Raw genomic sequence first — 12,100 nt, 5'->3', positions numbered from 1 at the left:
ATTCCCTCCCCCCTCTTTTCTTTCTTTCTTCTTCTTTTTTTTTTTTTGGATTAATTTTTGCATTAAAAAAATTTTCGGTGTACCTGGCTGACTTAGCCGGTAGAGCATGCAACTTTTGATCTAGGGGCTGGAGTTCAAGCCCCACGTTGGGGATACAGATTACTTAAATTCTTTCTTTGAACCACTCTCTCTTCTCCTCCTCACCCCTCCTTCCCCTTTCCTCCCCTCTTCTTACCTCTCCTCTCCTCTCTCTTCTCTCTTCCCCATTATTCTGCCCTGTGATCTCTGGCTTCCTTGGATTTCCAGAACTCTGGGTTCCATCCCCTCAACTCAAGCTTCCCAATGGCATTGGTGTAGATTCCATCATCCAGCACTGAAGCATAGAAAATTTCTTTAGGCCATAACCTGAGACAATCACACAGCTCACCTCAATATTTTGAGTGCTGTGTTTTTTTCTATATTTTGTCCACTTCCCTTTTAGTTATTTTAGACAAGAGGGTAAATCCTGCCCCTCTTACTCCATCTTGATCAGAAGCTGAAGTTCTATATGGTTTTATTTTCATATTTTTGCTCTTCTTCATTTTTGTAGTTTTTCTAAAATAATACACATATACATAGAAACTTGTAATAATAAAAATATGTGACTTATTTTAATAAAGGAGACAGGATCGTATTAAAGGATTTATTTGAAGATTAATCATATTAACATGCTTGAATATATAAAAAATAATTAGATTGTTTTCAACTTTTTCACCAACATCCAAATTATATCAGATAGCTTTTCCCTTGGAGGAGAAAATCAAAGGCACACAAATATCATAATTTAAGGATGAAAAATGGGAAAAAATCTTTAAAAAAGACATGTGGCTCTTTAGATACATAAAACTCATGTTTAAAAACCCTAAAATGCTACAATGGTACTTAAGAAAATAACATTAACTTGGCTCTAAATTACCCAACATTTTTCTTATTCTAGGTTCCAATGTGTTCCCTCAAGTCCCCATTTACAGATGTTTCTGTCATGACCAAACAGCTAATGAGAATTCCATGGCCTAAGTACTCTACTTTGAATAACATCTTGCACTTTCCCCAAAATCAGATTCATCACACTACTAAAACCTGTTTCTACATCTGTGACTTTGGCTTTTATGATCTCCTTGGGTGGCTCGTTTATTCCTGGCATTTGTAAACCTCAAATTATGAAACAATTTCTCTGAAAAAAAGCATCAGAGATTCTTAACTATGGGTGCTTTGGGTTTTTAAGGGCAAAAAGAAAAGACCAAGCTATTTTCAAAATGATTATCCTTTGCATTATATCCAAATAGATATGACAGAGGACTAGTGCCAGGAATGTGTCCCATGCAATCTTTCCTCTTAAGTAAGCTGAAGATTGCTTCCTCAATTAGCTCAAACTTCTGGGTGGTCTTTTAAAAAAAATAGCTCTTTGCAGAAAATAGTGAACTAATAATACTGTAAATATAAAATTGTATTAATTCTTTAACTTTGAAGCAAAGAAAGAATGAATTGCAAGTTAGTGTTTTTTTGTTTATTAATACAGAATTTATCATCTCTAACTTTTAAGAGGGAAAAATTCTACATAAATCCAATGGAACAAAAAATATTTTCTTAAAGATGTGTCTATATTTGGGCTTAGAATTAGCTGAGTTTAATTGTGTGTGTGTTTGTGTAAAGTACTCGTGACAATTCAAGAAAACTCTGTCTTTTTAACTGAAAGAAAGCTGACTTTCAATCTTATACCAGCGTACTTTTAAAAACCATTCATTTCAAACTCAGTCCATCCTGACCATACATAAAATACCTTTCCAAAGATTTCCCTTCACAAACCTTCTACAACTTTCCTTCGTATTCAAATTTTGTACCAAGCCATTTTTCTCTAAACAACCAGTCTCATTTAGGACAAAATTACTTTCTTTTACCTTCACCAAAAATGTATTCCCATTCCTTAGATCTTTCTTACACATACAGACTTGCTTCCCTTATTTCCATCAGTCTTAATTACATTTAGCAGAATTTTACACTTTTAGAAACCTTAGTGAAAATAAGTAGTAACCAATTGTGAACTGTTACACCAGAGCTCTTTAGACAGCAAATTTATGAATCAGTTAAGCACAAAGCATGTTTACCAACAGACCCAAATACCCTTAGTTTCTTTGCAATAGGAAGTCAAAAGCACAAACCTATATCCACTAATCAATGCTTTAGCACTTTATCCTATTTGGAAAAGACTTAGATGTCCAGTGAATTTAATCCCATTTATCACCCAAGCAAACTTTAAAAAAGTTTCAGGTTACCAAAGACTGAAAGCTATCTTAAAAATTACGCATGAAAACTTTGAGACAGACAAGATTAACCATCATTTTAAGTCATCTTTTTGCTAACAAACTGCAACAGAGATAACACAAGCTTATTTGACTTTCAACAAAACTAGATAGAACAAGTTTGATATTTAAAGCCGGTAACTCCAAAGATATATCTATTTTAATTAAACCAACAAACTTAACTTAGTTTAAATACTGAATTATGTTCCACCTGAGGCCACTTAAAAGTCAGTCAATTTGGGGGTGTCTGGGTGGCTCAGGCAGTTAAGCCTCTGCCTTCGGCTCAGGTCATGATTCTGGGGCCCTGGGATCAAGCCCCACAACGGGCTCCTTGCTCAGCAGGGAGCCTGCTTCTCCCTCTCCCGCTGCCCCTCTCCTGGTCATGCTCTCTCTCTTACTTGCTTTCTCTCAAAGAAGCAAATAGAATCTTACGTTAAAAAAAAGTCAATCAATATGTTCTCCGTTATCAATTTTTACCTGGGGCACCGGTGGGGAAATCAGAAGTGGGCGGTGTGTGCAGGCTGCGTGGCACCCAAGGTGGTGCAGAGACAGGAGAAGGAGCGGGGGAGGCAGAAGAGGCAGAGTGCTGTCAGAAGGCAGAGAAAGAGGGTTCCCGGTTCTAAACCTCGTCAGCTCAGAGAGATGAACAGACGCCACGGTTTTTTCCACCAACGTGGCAATCTGCAGTCCACCTCCGCTGGGTGAAGACGGAACTTGCCCAAAACAAAGGGAGTGTTGTCCGCTGCTTGGGAATATTCCTTAAAGTCCCAGTCCTGAGGTAGAGTAACCATAGTTAGCTCCAATTATACCTATTAACCTGGGAAATGAGGGAGAAACCACCACATCTGTTAGGAGCAAGAACAGTGAGAGTGAGTCTGCGTCCCCTCCATTACAGATGGCCTGTGTTTCCTCCAATCTGGGTTCTACCAGGAGGAGGCCTATTTAGATAATTATCATCCAGTGTGTCAGGAGGGAGTTGACTAGTCTGGTTACTGACTAAACATATTCTTCCCTGTTTCCTGCAGAAGAGATCTAACTGATAGATTCTACGGAGGCCATGCAGTGTTACAGGAGATCAGTCTTTTCCTAAATTTTGCAATTCATATTGTTTCCAGTGGATTAAAAGGCATCCCAAGGGAGAGTCCTTGGGGACTGAAGAAGCCTATTGAAGCCATACTCCTAGAAAAGTAGAGAAAGTCTATTACCAAAAATTGCCCCGCCTCCGACTTCTGGGTGGTGTCCCATGCAGGATATGTCAAAGATTCTGTGTGTCAAAAGTGATCGGAGGCATCCCTCTAACAAAAATCGTTACTGATCACCACCCTGCCTTACCATGAAGGCATTCCTATCGTAAAAGGCCCCATCACAGGGATGCTAGCGTGCCCCCGCTTCTCCATTGCATCCTAGGCTACAGATGGGTGCCTAGGAAATGCACCATGCCATCCCATGCCCTGAAGCCTGCATTATTGCCCTGCCCTGAGGGTCGTGCCTTATTTTACCTTGCCTTGAAGAACCTGCCATTTTTAACCCATGGAAAACACTAGAAAAGTTTTAAAAGGGGAAATTACCCAATTTTGTAACTTAAGTAGTTGGTAGAGGACACTGACAAAAAACAGTAAAGATAGAAATCCATTATGATCTAAGAGATATTCTAACACATGTGGTCTTTACAGACATCTCCTCTAGGAAATGTCCCTGGTTGGGTTTTAATTCAATCGAGTACTGACTTCAGACAGCTCTGAGCAGAGGGCCGGCAGTCAGAAGCAGCTAGACCAGGGACGTGAAGGGGATCACATTAGACCAATGAGGAGGAAACCTCACACGGGAGTCTCATGATTGGCAACTCTCCTGGTGACTTAGGTGGCTGTCCTGTGCTCAAGACAGACAACTTTGTATAAGGACAGAAAAAAAAAAAAGAAGGTGTCAAGTTTCTGGGTCTTATTACCATCCCTGCCATGGTACTAACTTCCAGCCAAAATGCAGGCTGAGCAACCAACACGAAAGTGTCCCAATGGGGCACCTGGGTGGCTCAGTCATTAAGCGTCTGCCTTCGGCTCAAGTCATGATCCCAGGGTCCTGGGATCGAGCCCCGCATCGGGCTCCCTGCTTGGCCCGAAGCCTGCTTCTTCCTCTCCCACTCCCTCTGCTTGTGTTCCTGCTCTCTCTCTATCAAATAAATAAAATCTTAAAAAAAAAAAAAGAAAGAAAAGGAAAGAAATTGTTCCAATAAGACCAATAAGACCTTACTCCTTGAAAAGCCCCTGAAATGAAAGTAAAGGAAGAGAAGAGAAAGTACTCACCAAGTTTGCACCAAGATTCATAGTCTGGATGAGAAGACTGTGTGTCTCCCTTTGTGGTTGCCAAATGATGTAGGAAAGAAGTTGGTGTTCAGAGCCCATGGTTAAGAAAGAATTCTTGAGACGTCTTTGGTGGAAAAAGGTGGTTTTATTAAAGCACGGGGACAGGACCCATGGGGAGAAAGAGCTACACTGGAGTCATGTGGAATGGCTGATTATATACTTTCAAGTTGGGAGGGGATTAGGGATAGAGTAAATTTCTAAGGAATTTTGGAAGCAAGGTTTCCAGGACCTTGAGGGGGCCAACTATTGTTAGTAAAATGTCATTTATTACTGTCTAATAACTCTATTAGTCATGAAACCCTTCGGATGTATTTTAGTGGGCCATATGCTTGGGGGATGTTTGCCAATATGTGTCTTGGGAGGTAGAGATACAGGAAGTTTCCAAAGGAATTTTTATATGTTAAAGTAAGCTTACAGGATCCTGGGGGTCAAGCTAAGGTTGCTTTTTGCCCTTAACAAAGTATTAAGGGCTCTTTGCCCTTAGCAAAGTATCCTAGAGGAATGTCACACTGCCTGTTTCAAGGACTTGTCAGTGGGTTGTAGGTAGTAAGGAAATTTAATTTTTCTTTGTCTTTGTTTCCCACATGACTTAGTTTACTTATTTTTATATGTAAATAGATGCCTACAAACATACTGCATTCTATATGAAAGTCAATGTATGATAAATTAAAATATCTAAGGATATGTAATAAATAAAGAACTCCCACCATTTCTGAGAAAATTGTCCATGACTTGGCCTTAGTCTGCATATTTGAGTCCAGTTTCAAGACTGAAATCAGCCCTGTGTGTTCTACAGATATTACCCACCCTCAACCCCTGCCACTTACAGCCTGCCCTAGGCAAAATCGCTAAAGTTGTTGAAGTTGTTTTTGTCAGTACCCCATTCTTCCAAAGACTCCTTTTTCCTTTTTTACACTTCTTGGCTGGTCAGTGAAAAACAATTATATTTCAGCTGCAGGGCCATTTATTGCCCAGAAAAATAACCATTTAGGCAGCTATCCCCTCCAGAGAAACATAGGACAGGCTGACATTCTTCGTAATCTTCACTACTCAAATACCCGTAACTGTGGTTTTCATTACTACACTGGCTGTGTCTACCTAAGAGTTGGACGGTGAAAACAGTCACCGTTTAGGCTCAGAATGTTCAGTTTGGGCCTTGGCTAAATCCAGTGACTCCAACCCTCCCCACCAACCACCCCAAACAGGAAGGATGATCAAATTAATTTTGTCATGAAAAAAGAAAATCTTCCCTAATAGTTGGGATGATTGGCTAATGGACTGAGCAAATTCAAATAAAGTAGACCATGTACCCATTGTAGACTTTGCAAATCCTCCAGGCAAGCTCATTCGAAATGGCATTTTGGGCTGTACTAATGCAATGTCTGTACTAAGAATTGTACATCAGCCTAAATAAGTTCCCCCATGGTGCTAAGTTCATCAGCTATTGGCCAAATGGGCCCTGGTTGGCAAACAAATATTGCCGTGGCCTTCAGCTTAGTTTTCTTGGTTTATGGCTTTATAGTGGAATTATTAGTAACTATTTCTCACTGTATATAAGCAGAAAGTGATAGAAGTTTTCTGCCTCTCTCCACCATTGCCTGGAATGCATCATTTTCCACTGCTATTGTCTCCCCAGTCTATATTAATGCCTCCTATTTAAATAAGCTTTCCTCAAATACCCATTATCCAAAGTTAAAAAAAAAAAAAAAGACACAAAGCTGCCTGCATTTGGCATATACTATCCCAGGAAATTATCCACAATCATGGGTGCCCACAAAAGAGGTCAACGACCACTTGCTTTTCATGTGCATTTAATTATTGGAGAGAATTTGATTTGCCAATTATGGTAGTATTTTGAAGCAACTTCATTTTACAATTGAGAATGAAGGCTTCCTACAGTGGGGATTATGCCAGTGATTTCATGCCAGAGCCATTGTGGATACTGAAAAGTTTAACTTGTGAAGAGAACCAAATCAAGAACGGCAGGAACTACCCTGCTACAGAGAGATAACCACAGCCTGTGCCTCAGAATAGGCAGCCAAGGCGGACAGTGTGATTGAGTGTTCACTGGGATGACTTCTTGAGCGAAATAGTTCTCTCATTGCCTAAAATGTTCACTATGGAAGATAAAAATCAAAGGCATTGTTAGAGAAGCAAGAGACCAACAGAAGACTAAAGATTAAATGCTGGATTCAAGGGCAGAGGGGGTCAGAAAGGAGCTATCACTTGGGTCAGGAAAGCAGGTCTGAAGAGAGAGCCTGGAAGTGTAGATCCATGAGTAGCTAAAATGTGCCAGACATCAGGATGTTTTAAAGAGAGAAAGAAGAAAGAATGGAAACAAAGAAGGAATAGATGGATAGGAGAGCAAATTTTTTTTCATCCCATTTGGCCTATTTTGTGATTTAGAAATTCCTGTCTCTCCAGTATTTGTATCCTAATGAAAACCAAGGGGGTAAAACCAGCCTTCTGATGTGTCAGTTGAAGAGCAGTAACTGGAAAAGTTCTTATAAATGCATTTCCATAATTTAGATATTGGAACACCAAAGAACACAAATAAAAAGTTAATCAATTCTCCTGATACTTTCTTTTTTATTCCATTATCCAGATTAAATAATAGGATGTTCTAAAACATTAAAATTGACAAATAAATTGCAAAATAGTATGTGGGCATTCTTCCAGCCTGCATGCTGGAGATTCGAGGACTGATACACACTCTGGGCAAGGCAGTTGCATTCTAGTTGAGGAAAATGATAATCTAATCACATTAGTATGACACCAAATGCAATCCGATGGGCTTTAAAGAAGTCATTCCTGGTTTGGATTCCATAATGGTGAGAGATATTTGGAGATATGGATTGTATTTTACATACTTTTCCCTGAAATACTGTTGAATAAATGCTTTGAATATGATGCCAGTAAGAAGATATTTATTCTGTCTATGCAGATGACTAAACAGAAATTTATGCTTTTGCTGAATGGGTTATTTTGCAAAGACCTGCCTAAACTATCACTAAAAATGCAAATTATGGTCAAGGGTTCCTTAACTGAGGGCCATGCTATTCCTCTCACTGGGAGAAACAGCAGATGGTTCCTCAGGCCATTCACTACATACTGAGAGAATATTTGCCAACTTTACAGTTTTTAAAAATGGATGTTGACTTGACAAGATCATTGAAGTTAATGATTCAATGAGATCATTGTCTTTTCCTCTTTTCCTGTGTTTTTTTTTTTTTAATTCTTTTTAATAACCAGTTGCCCTTTCTATACCGGTTATGTTGTAGGCCTTTCATTATTTTTAAGTACATTTCCTCTTTTGTATATATTTTACAATGTATATTTTTAAAATACCTTTCACCTTAACTACCTTAACTTACAAACAGCCAACTTAAGCTATTAACTTTTTTCCCCCCAATGGCATTTTCACAGAATGAAATTCTTCCCTTGAAATTCAGGAATGAAAAAAAAACACAACACACCCTTCCAGATGTAGAGAAAATAAGCCCTATCCTGCTTTGAACTTCCTGAAATTTAAATGACCTTCTTTTTGTTTTGTGTCACTTTGCACCCCACCTGCTTTACTCTCTTCTCCAACACTTTGGCCCCAGCAACACGGATTCAAAGGCTTTCCTAAGTTCACTTGCCGAGTCTCTAAACTGGCCCGGGTGGGGTGGGGGATGGCTCACGTGTCTGTGTTGGCATCGGATTTGCTCTATCCCATTTTCAGTCAGCATTAGCAGAATGAAGAGGTGACACGGTTGCCTCAGAATTCATTGCTAGAAATTTCCATCTGAAATCCAGAGATATTGAGCCTTTTCACTTCATCGCTGCTCTTGATCTTACCAACTCAGGTAAGAATTCAAGTCTGGGTATTTCACTGTCTTTGCCTCTTATACAAGCCAAGGGAGGTTTCCAGAAGCTGTGTAGGAAGAGACAAGCAGAGTTCAGAAAGCCTCACTGAGGTGATTATATTAGACTGACTTGTCTTGTTCCCTCTTCTACCTTTCCACCACAAGTAGCAGCTGCGTCTTTGTGGGGTCTGCCATACCTTTTCCTTTTTAAGACAAGGTCGGAAAATCATGCAAGGAGTGGATCAAAGGGCACAATCCTTAAGTAAGTTTTAAATTAGCAGATAGGAGGAAATGAGATAGGTAATTTGGTCTCAAGTCTTGTTCTCTCCCCCTGCCCTGTTGGACTACATTTTACATCGGTGACGGTACAACTTCCAACACTCTCCAGAGTACCAAGGCGAAGGAATAAAATGGTAAATACTGACGAAGTATCAACCCACTCCCATGAAGCCTTCAGTGGCTTATGCTCTGCTGCTTCTCCATCAGGTTGAGAATATTCTCTCAATAAGATGGGCTGGGAATTGGCTGTGGAGGTAGAGGAGGCAGGCAGTTAGCAACGAGAGCTTGTGGCAGTGCCTTAGTCCCTGTATGCTTTATGTTCTCCCACAAAAGGACTGCAGAAACATGTGTGGACATACATTCTGGCAGGAAGGTATGGGCAGATGTATGCCCTTGGCCCAAAGCGGTCTTTTTATGTTAGAGGAGATCATGCTTTTCAGATGAGCGGCAAACGTGCAAGATTTGCCCATGGCAGGCTGAGGTTGGGGCAGGCTGGAAAGGATCATAGCAATTTAGTTCATTCTGGCCCGCCCTTGCATCAGCTGTGCTTAGAACCGCAGAGATGTCAGTCTCCTTTATTCCTTCATTGTACACTCACTGAAAACTCACTAGATGCTAGGAGTACCTTTATAAAATATCATAAACTCACAAAAGATGGTTTTTGTCCTCAGTTGGGTATAAACTTTTTTAGCATGGAATCACTTTTAGGTGCTTCATTAATCATTTGGAAATTATACGATTGTTTCCTTCACTTGTGTGAAATGTGATGATTTGTTCAAGAGGTAAGTTGTGTGTGTGTGTGTCGTATGTCTAATATCTAGGGGGTTACAGTATAGGGTTGTGCAGGTTGCGTACTATACAATACCAGCGGTTACCGTTCACTCTGCAGTGCATGGTACAAAACCAAAGCCTCTGAGCTCCTAGTGGGTCCCAGACGGTATCGTGGTACATAGTTTCTACCGTTTTGGAGCTTGCATTCCATATGCACCCATGCAACGGGTTGGATTCTGCTCTTGAATCCCATACAATATTCCTAGAACTACTTTAAACTAGTTGACCATCTTTTGATAGAGCCCGATATGGAAATGTACTAAAATTTTGGTGTGTTCTGTGATTACACTGATGCTGAACTTACAGCAATATCTGTGTTAATCTGGCGTTCCTGAAGAGTAAGTGAAAATCCAAAACTAAAAGTTAGCCTGATATATTTTGAAATTTTTACATTTTACTTTTGTAAAACATTGACAATCTTCCTTACTAAATAGAGTATACATGACATGATTAAGACCATCCTTCTTTGTAATGGGTTCTAACAGTTACATTTTTAGGGTATTATTTTGAGATATGTAAAGATAAGGTAAATAACTTGTGGTGGTGGTGAAGCTTTGTTTAGATTACCTGCTAGCATCAGGAACAATGCAAATAGGCGTGACGTGCAAGGCCTTCTTGTCCCTGCCCTGGCTGCCTGTCCAACCTGGCCCCAGCTTCTCCAGGCCATCACTCTGAGTCTCCTCCTCTGCAGTCCGCGGAGCTGTGCGCAGCCATCCAACAGCCCAAGGCCTCCCCAGCTCATTTCCTTGGTGCGTACTCTTCTGATAGACAGCAATACCTGTCGCCCTCTTCTCGATCTCCTTGTCTTGCAGATCCTGCTGAGCCATCATCTCCTTTGTAAAACCATTCCTGCCCCCACACCCCTCCCCCCAGGCTGGGTGAGGGGACTGCCAAGCCTGCTGCATTGCACAACCTCGGAGGGGACCATCCCCATTGCATACTGGGGAACCCCTCCTCTTTCTCCAGTGGTGTCCTGAGTATGCCTCCATGCACTTAGCATTCCACTCTGTTCTACTCCTTCGCAGCCACCCTGAAGGGTGACCGCTTTGGGATCTGAAGCCTTATCTCTACTTGAATAAATTGGTGCTCCGTGGATAAGTACTTGAATTGTGGCTAAATACTGCACAGGACTTACTTCAGGGGCCCTTAAGCTATATGAGGCTGGGTTTTCGCTCCCGAAATCTGCTCAGATTGTTCACTTAGCCTATCTGGCGGGTTTTTCTTTGTTGTGATTTCTGTCCTTCAGGTCATTTCTCCCATTTCCAGGGACTGTTGCTGCTGGCCGCTTTTTTCAGGTGTCCATTAGCACAAAGGAACACTGCTCCTTCTCCTCTTCCCAGCTGCTGTGTTTTTCTTCTCCCTTCTCCTCCCCTTCTCCCTCCTCCCAACTCCTCCTCTTCCTCTCCTACCTCCTCTTCTTCTCTCTCTCTCACCCCTCTCCCCAATTCCCCATTCCCCTCTTGCTCCTCCCTTGCTTTGTTCTCTCCTTCTTTCCTCTTCTGAGGGCTTCTCAGCAGTAGGGGCTTTTGCCCTTCAAACAATTGCTTACAAAAGCATGCATGCTTTTTTAGGAGCCAATCTCTGAATCAGCCATTGACATTTTATTTCCCATGACGTTCGTATCTTTAGTGGTTCTCTCGGTATCTGTTGTATGGTATGCATTAAAAATTATTTTCAGGTGTGAAGTTATTACCAACGTCTGAATGCAATGTCTGAAAACTGTGTGTGTGAGGTGCGTATGTGCTGTTTGGGGATAGCGGTTTCTGTTTTGAAGAGTTGTGCAATGCTACCATGTCTCTTGCTTTCTAGGTACTATACTCTCAGGATTACATTTCATCACCTAGGTATAAAAACAGCTGCATAGCTGCTAAAGTTCACAAGGTGAAAGAGAATATTCAAAGGTCATTACTACACAAATAATCCTCAACTGTCCTTTGCTCAGCAGTGATGAGAACTTGGGTCTTTTATGTTCATGGAATGATCATTGCCTTCTGTGAAAATTATGGAAGAGAAAAAAGGTGGTTTTTACGGTTGTTCCTTTCCTCTGAACTTTGACAGAACCCAACCAGGTACAATGTTTCCTCTCCACTGCTCTCACTAGCATGGACTTGAGACTCTCCTTGAAAATTTACAAAGCCATGGTCACATTTGAAATGGAAAAGACCTTGGCGACTTAGTGTTGGTAACTCTAGTGGTGGAAATTTGGAGCCAGGTTGAAAGGAAGGGTCTGTGGGAAGGGTGGGGGTGGTAATTTTATGGTATTCACGGATTGAAAAACCTTTGAGATTTAGGTGTACATACTTTCCCTACTTCTTGGGAGAATACTGTCCATATTTTTACGTTTTGTACTCGTAGATGGTTATTTGGTTCTGAGTCAAAGATGAGCCTAATACTTATGTATCTCAAAAGTATTAAATGGCACTGTTATTTATGAAAGAAAGTT

At 40.8% G+C, this 12,100-nt stretch overlaps 1 pseudogene; it reads right to left on the bottom strand.

Annotated features, from left to right (window-relative positions):
* Positions 1 to 10,484, bottom strand: part of LOC110587387 — a 57,532-nt pseudogene extending 47,048 nt beyond the window's left edge.
* Between the last annotated feature and the right edge of the window lie 1,616 nt (positions 10,485 to 12,100).

This window comes from Neomonachus schauinslandi, chromosome 7, assembly GCF_002201575.2.
Source record: "Neomonachus schauinslandi chromosome 7, ASM220157v2, whole genome shotgun sequence".
In the NCBI taxonomy this organism is placed as follows: domain Eukaryota; kingdom Metazoa; phylum Chordata; class Mammalia; order Carnivora; family Phocidae; genus Neomonachus; species Neomonachus schauinslandi.
This window is presented reverse-complemented; position numbering and strand designations above follow the sequence as displayed.